Below are 8,067 nucleotides of genomic sequence, written 5' to 3'. Positions count from 1 at the left end.
GAAAAGAAGCGTAGAAAGTCTAGTCTAAAAGGAAAGTCTTGGAGGGCAAGGATACTTTTGGAACTAATCCATACACACATTTGTGGACTAGTGAAGACTCCATCTTGTGAAGTCAAAGGGACTTTCTAATCTTTATTGATGATTTTCAAGAATGTCTTTGATTTATTTCTTGAAAGAAAAGTCTGAAGCATTTGCTACATTCAAAAAATTTAAAGTGCTTGTTGAGAAGCAAAAAGGTTGTACCATCAAAGTCATTGATAGTGATAGAGGAGGCGAATACAGAAGTCGAGAATTTGAAGAATATTGTAAGAATGAAGTCATTCAAAAACAACTTACAATTTGGTACACTTTTCAATAAAATGGTCTATTTGAAAGAAGAACTAGAACCATTATTGAAATGGCCAGAACAACTATATATGTGAAAGGACTGCCAAACTATTTTTGGTAAAAGTGCTACATACAGTGTCCAACAAAGGAAATGAAGGACAAGACACTAGTTGAAGCTTGTTGAGAAACACAAAGGTTGCAACATCAACACCGTTGACAGTGATAGAGGAGGTGAATACACAAGTCGAGAATTTGCAGAATATTGCAAAAATGAAGTCATTAAAAAGCAACTTTCAACAGGGTACACTTTTCAGTAAAATGGTCTATCTGAAAAAAAAAAGAAGTAGAACCATTGGGGAAATGAATAGAACAATGGTAAACGCAAAGGGACTGCAAAATACTTTTGGGCAAAAGCTGTATGTACAATTCTGTACAGGTGTCTAACAAAGGCATTGAAAGAGAAGACACCAGTTGAATCTTGGAGTGGAATGAAATCTTCTGTAAGTCATTTTAAAATTTATTTATTTGTTATTATATTATACCTGTTGTGAAAAGAACAAATCTGAAGGGAAATAGCTAAAGATGTATATTTCTTTGTTATAGTGATGTGACAAAAGGTTATAGGCTTCTCAATGCCAAAACTAGGAAACTTCTTGTCAGTAGAAATATTTTTTTTGGTGAAAACAACATGAAATTAGAAAGATAAAAAGATTGAGATACTTCTATATTTGATTGAATAACTATATAAAAGACATTTAATCTAGTTCTAAGAGTCAACAATTGTTAGTCAGCATATAACCAAACATGTGTTGGGGTCGAATCCCATAAAGAGTGGTACATGTTAAAGATTCAATAGCAAAATATGAATATGTCAAGTAAACCACAGGAATAGACATTTGCGCATAAAAGCATAATTTAATAAGGGGTGACACAACTGTCAAATAAAGGGTTTTGGTTTTAACTATTAGCTACAACAACAACAAATAACATGAAAATAAAAATATAGAAAAGGGTTCTTGGAATGTGATTGGATTAAAGGCTAATGTAATCCGTGGGTAATTGCAATTTTTAGTAAATAACTATTAATCAGTGAATAACCTAGATTTTAGTGGAGATAAATTTTCTCTCGAACAATTTACCCTAAATCAAGTTGGTTTCTCTCAAACACCAACAAGCATGCAAACAGGAGCAACCTACACTTTCATCCATTCACTATCTCAAGTTGAATATATGGAAAAGGGTTAGGATTCACTCTCTCGAGTTAAATGTGTGAAAATGGGTTTATGACTCACTCTCTCGAGTTGAACCCATGATAACCCAATACCCACAAACCATCAGCTCCGTAATCTTGGTTTTAAAACCTCTCTCTTGAGCAAGCCAAAAACATGAAGGTAGAGTTGCATTTGCAACTACAACCCTTTAAATAGGACCACAATTACTTATTTAAATTACTTTGAAACAACATTTAAACTAACAATTAGCAATATCTACAAGCTAAATCAACTCATAATCACATAATCACACCCCAAGAATTGGAGTTTTAGCCGGACATCATAAAAAGATAGAAATTATTACCAAATTGTGTTTCCATCAACTGGTAAGATTGATTTCGCCTTTACAAACGACCAAGTTGAAGAATCTCAAAGACCCACTTCCAAATTTTCAAAAATGGAAACCTTCAATTCTTCAAAGGTTAGGAAAAATTGTCTTAATACTTCGAGTTTAAAGCTCTAAAATTACTCTACTGAATGTTTAGAATAGAAATTGGATTGATCCTAGATAGATAACATAATATTTGAAATGTATTTATAGTCGCCCAAAGTATGTAGCGAAGGACCATTCGGTACAGTAAGTTGGAATCGTCGATCAGCTCGACAATCCGCCATTTGGTCAGTTTCGTCGCCTTTTTTGCTTTGTACTTCAACATCCTCAAGTTTTGTAACTTAGGGCGATCTAATCACTCATTGAAGAATTATTTGGTACACCAAATGCTCCTTTCTCTTGTCAACTTGATTTTCTCCTTGACGGCTTGGCATACTGGACCTTCAGGCAAAATACTAGCCATTCAAAAACTCGCCCAATAGATTAAAGGATCACCAAGCTCTCTTTTCTTTGTTCTTTCAGCTGCCTTATTCCTTTTTGTACATTAGTGTCCACGCTTTTTTTCTCAATCTAAATACCTGGAAATCAAAGATTTTACATCAGTTATTTGCACAAAATAAGCATTTGAGGATACTAAATATATTCAAATAAATCCCTAAATGAGTCCTAATAATGGACTCATCAATGTGCACCAAATGGTGGGAAGTCTATTATGGAATAGGATGAAGAATGATATTGCAGAATTTGTGGCTAAATTACGAAATTGGCAACAAGTGAAAGTAGACTATCACAAGCCTATTTGGATCAAAACATTAGTATTCTTACATGGAAGTGGGATGAATTTAAATGAACTTCATTAGGGTTTACATCGCACTCGTCAATAGCTTTTTCAATTTTGATTATTATTGACCGAATCTTAAAGTCTGATCACTTTCTTCTTGTTAGGCATTCATTTCCAGTTGAATAGTATGCTAAGATTTATAATCGGGAAATGGTAACTTTGCATAGAGTGCCCTTGTCTATTATCCCCAATTAGGGTAATCAATTTACATCTCAGTTTTTGAAGTCGTTTCAAGAGGGTCTTGGTACTCAAGTAAAACATAGCACTGTGTTCCACCCTTAGACCGATGGACAAGTTGAGTGTACAATTCAAGCATCAGAGGATATGTTACGATCTTATCTTATTGATTTCAAGGGTAACTTAGATGATTATTTTCCACGATATGAAATTGCATATGATAATTTTTATCATTGAATCATTGATATGACATTGTTTGAGGATTTTTGGAGATGTGGATCTCCTATAGATTTTCTTGAAGTCTGTGAGGTTGCGTTGATAAGGCTTGAGTTGGTGCATAAGACTATGGAAAAGGTTTGAATTATTCACGGAAGGTAGAAAACAACTCAAAGTCCACAAAAGTCTTATGCCTATGTTAGGAGAAAGTCACTTGAATTTATTGTTGATAATTTGGTCCACTTGAAATGTTTACCCATGAAGGGCGTGATGAGATTCAGAAAGAAAGGGGAGCTTAGTCTCTGTTATGTGGGCCCATATCAAATTTTGACACGTGTTGGCAAAGTTGCTTATGAACTAAATTTGCCTAATGATTTAGCATTAGTACATTTAGTATTCCATATCTCTTTGTTGAAGAAGTGTGTTGCATATCCAACGTTGATGTAACCTTAGAAGGATTGGGAGTTATAGAAAAATCTTTCATATGTAGAGGTGTCGATTAAGAAGTAGATTTCGTGAAAGTTTTTTGGAGGAATCAGTTAGTTGAGGGTGCTACTTGGGAGGGCAAAGACGATATGATGTCCCGATTTCCTCATCTCTTTCCCTTCGCTCATTTTTTAGCTTGAGGTATTAGCTCTTAATGGTTCATTTCATGCATTTGGGTCATTTTCTTGTTTCTATATGCATGCATGTTCATGAAAAACGTGATTTTTATGTTATCATTTAGCTTGGAATGATTCTCCATATTAATATGCATTTTAATGAGATTTGAATTAATTTCTAGTTTTAGTTTCTATCCTACTCTATTCATTATAGCTTCAATCCCGTTCGAGGATGAATTTTCCCGAGAAAGAGATATTTAAAGACCTCCGAAATTAACAAGCCAAAGTTGTAAGGGGAAGATCTCATTTTTGGCTACTAGTTGTGTCCTACGAGACTAATTTACGATTTATATAAGGTTCTATGGGTCATAGAAGACATTATTAGGAATGACGTTGAGCATTTGAAATTTTAAATTTCTGAAATTTGACCTATGAGTGAATAAGACGAGTCATAGGATTTTTTACAAGTCGTAGACGGGTTCCATAGTGGTATTCCAGACTAAGTAAAATATTGGATTTGAACTTGGGTTATTCGGATGGGGTCTATGAACCTTGGAAATTTTGACGGACTATAGAAACGTCTCGTGAAAAATTAAGGTGAATTTGGGCTTTGAAAGATGGTTCTATGGTTGATTAGTACGTGTCGTAGGTCTAACCGGTAGAAGCCATCCAGAAGTTAATTTAAAGTGTATTTGGGTGTTTTTCCTATACATTAAATGACTTTATTATATAATTTTACTCCATTTCTAAGTCTTAAAACTACCCTTATACCCCAAAACTTTCTCCAACTCCCTCACTTTCTCAAAACCACAAATCCCCTCCAAATGTATTCTTCAAATAATTTCTCTCAAAGTCAAAGAACATGAAGCTAGGGTTTTCAAATCAAGTCTATATTTTCACAATTTATTTTTATCTTTGAATACCAAGGTGTGTTGGGTTTTATCAACGGGTTTCATTCATCCATTCAGCCCCAAATATTTCTCAATTCTCTAAGTTCCGTTTCATTAATTTGATTAACTTTTTATTCAATTCTTTTTTGGGTTGTAATTGTGTTGATTGAATTGATCAATTTTAATTTTATTCTGATTGTTTTACATGCTTTTTAATTGGTTTCATAAGATCACATGCAATTTTTATGATTTTGACTATAAACTGTTTAATGAGATGAATTTATGAAGAAGCTATGAATCTATTAATGTTGGTTTCATGAGCTTTATACATTATTTATGATAGGGAATGTCTTATGATCTAGTTTTTTTCAAAATGAGTATAAATGAAATTGTAAAAGGATTTTTTTTACGTATTACGGGATCATGAGTTAGTGAAGGTTTTCTCACACATGCATGATTCCTGATTTAATGAGCTACTCTATGATGTATTAAGCTTGGATTACTATCTTAATTTTTATCATACATATATGATTATATGTTTATGAATATGTATTCCATTGGTATTTAACTTAGAATTGAGAGAACTGGCGGTGAAGGATCAAATATGGTAGTCTCTAGTAGCAACTTCTAGTTCTAAACAATGTACTCCCGTTGGATTGTCTTAAATTACCTTGCAAGTGTACCCACACATAGAATACGAATCATGAAACAATTTTTTATTGAGGTGGTAGACTCCTTCTTCACATTATGGGAGTTACATTATAATCCATGGAATAGATCATATAGTTTATTATCGGTAAAGCTAATATCTCGCAAAATGAATTAATCTTTCTTTCAAAGGTTATCTTCCATGTATTAAGGGATACCTTTACCTTCACTGTTTCACTAATGTAGGGTCCAACGATCTTCGTACTCCCTATCATGGCTAGTTGATTGCTTAGTTGATTGAAGACTTGGTAAGTCCACATGATACGAGGGCCATGTCATCCTTACAATATTTTTCATATGTCTGGAGTTTTTGGATGTTGTAGATGGTGTACAGATTATTCCCGAACACTTATTTATGTATTAGAATGTCTTGTCAAGACTACGTTTTGACTTATGCTTTTATGTCAAACTTTTCTAATGACAAGAGATCTCTACTTTTTCTATTTTATTATGTTGTATGCACGTCAATTTGCTTGTGTAGGCCTCTCAAGATTTCATACGCGATGTCACGTCTGCGGTGTACATTGGATTATGACAAGCTTTCTGTTCATTGCCCAATGTTTTAGAAAAGGTCATTGGTATTTGACAAGCCACATTGAGTAGAGTCGTCTTCATGATAGTGAAGTGCACAACATTTTTTCTTAGAAGTCTACAAAGCGTTTGGGAAACTTCACTTCTTTTATTACTTTCAAGTTGTTCCATAGAGTCTATTTATATAAAAATCCTTCTTCTAAATCTTGCCTAAATATTTTCACGGTATGGTCCTATGAAGAGCTTACATGAGAAAGAATGCAGTTGAAAATGTGGAGCCCAAGGTTTATCTGGATTCAGTTGATCCTTTGGCTGAGCAAGTCACTAATACAAAAAAAATTTGAGCCACTTTTCAATTGTTTACTCAAGCTATGAAGGTCCAGCCTAATGTTGAAGTCATTTCTCTTGTGAACCCAAACATGGGTACGACAAAGATAAGGGACTTCACTAGGATGAATCCTCTTAGTTTCATGGTTCCAAGGTTGACAAGGATCCTCAAGACTTCGTTGATGAGGTATATAAGATAGTGGGAATCATGCTATTTTCTATGGTAGAGAAGGTAGAGTTGGTCGCTATTAACCTAAGGATGTGGCTCAACTTTGGTTCAACCGATGGAAGGACAAGAGGGTGGTTGATGCAGATCCTATTGATCGGGAGATATTCAAAGAAGCGTTTCTTGATCGTCTTTTTCATCTTGAAATGAGAGAACAAAACTTCCTTGAGTTCACTAATCTCCTCCAAGGCAATATGAGTTACTAAATTGGGTAACTATGTTCCATCTATGGTTTCCGACTCCAGGGAAAATATGAGGAAGTTTGTGTTGGGCATCTTCGAAATGATGGTCAAAGAGTGCCGCACCACCATGTTGATTAAGGAAAATGATATCTTCCTTTTGATAATTTATGACCTACAAATTGAAGAGGAAAATCTCAAAGAGATGGCAAGAGGGAAAGGATCGGCGCTTGTGACTTTTTTCATTCTAGGTTGAGTGGACAAGGGCGTCCATAATTCAGAAAAGAATTTTACGGTCAAGGTTCCTCCAATTCTTCGACTAAGAAGTTCAACAACAATGGGTGTCTAACCCAAAACATTGACCTGAGCCGACCTCGTTTAACCACTTGTTAATGGTGCATAGAAGCTACACATATTCAACACAACTAACAAGTACATCTCGGCTTAAAAATAAGCTCTCAGCTGGCAAGGCCTCTGTCAACAAGTCTACAATGAAAACAACTACTCCCAATAATTTGTATAAAGCAATAATCACTAGCATAAATTATTGTTTAGGCCGTCAAGGACACCATGGTATCTAGGAAAGCATAAAATTTGTGTCGGCCATAAAAGCCACTGTGATCTCTATACAGAAGCTGAGAATAGGTATGTATCTAAAAAAAATATGTCAAACAGCTAAAAAACAATTCACCAAGTATAAATCAAGACCAACATGGAAAATAATGTGGCTATACAACCCAATACACTAGTTTGTTAGACTCTACGAATATAAAACTTGAAGGGGACAGGCCTCTTGCATACTCTAGAATTGTCAACAAATATGTTGGATAAGAGGTTGTGCTACTTAGTAAGTCTATCTATTCATCGCTCAGATGCTACAGGCATGGATGCATCGCCACCAAGCAAGGGGCGTCAGTAAAAAATGATGTATCAAGCATGTAAGGTAAACTAAAAGCTGAAACTGAAGTATAAGTAGTGAACAAAAAAGGCCGAAAAGAAACTGAAGTACAATATCGTATCTATGTATAACAAGAAAATATAAGCACATAACAAGCAATAACCTGGCCTGGTCCCTAAAAGCCTGACAAGAACAAACAACCCACAATCCATGTAGTTCCTAACAAGAACAAATAGTTGTTAAATAACCATATTAACCCCCTTAGTGGATCCTAATGATAATTTGATCTAAAATGTCTGAATGTACATATGCCATGAATCAACACAAAGTTGATGCTCTATGGTCAAACACATATGTATGTTGCCCAATCGGTACAACCTACCCAGCCTGTAGGCACCATCTACCCAGCTCGTACGCACCGTCGACTCGGCCTACCTAACTTGTAGACTCAGTCTACTCGAATCGATAATACGTATACTTCAGAACCTTGCAGTACCAATGTTAGCTGAGAACAAAAGAAGTTCATAGGCAGAAACCAAACGT

The sequence above is a fragment of the Solanum pennellii genome, chromosome 8, assembly GCF_001406875.1.
Source record: "Solanum pennellii chromosome 8, SPENNV200".
Lineage (NCBI taxonomy): Eukaryota > Viridiplantae > Streptophyta > Magnoliopsida > Solanales > Solanaceae > Solanum > Solanum pennellii.
Note: the sequence above shows the minus strand (reverse complement) of the source record.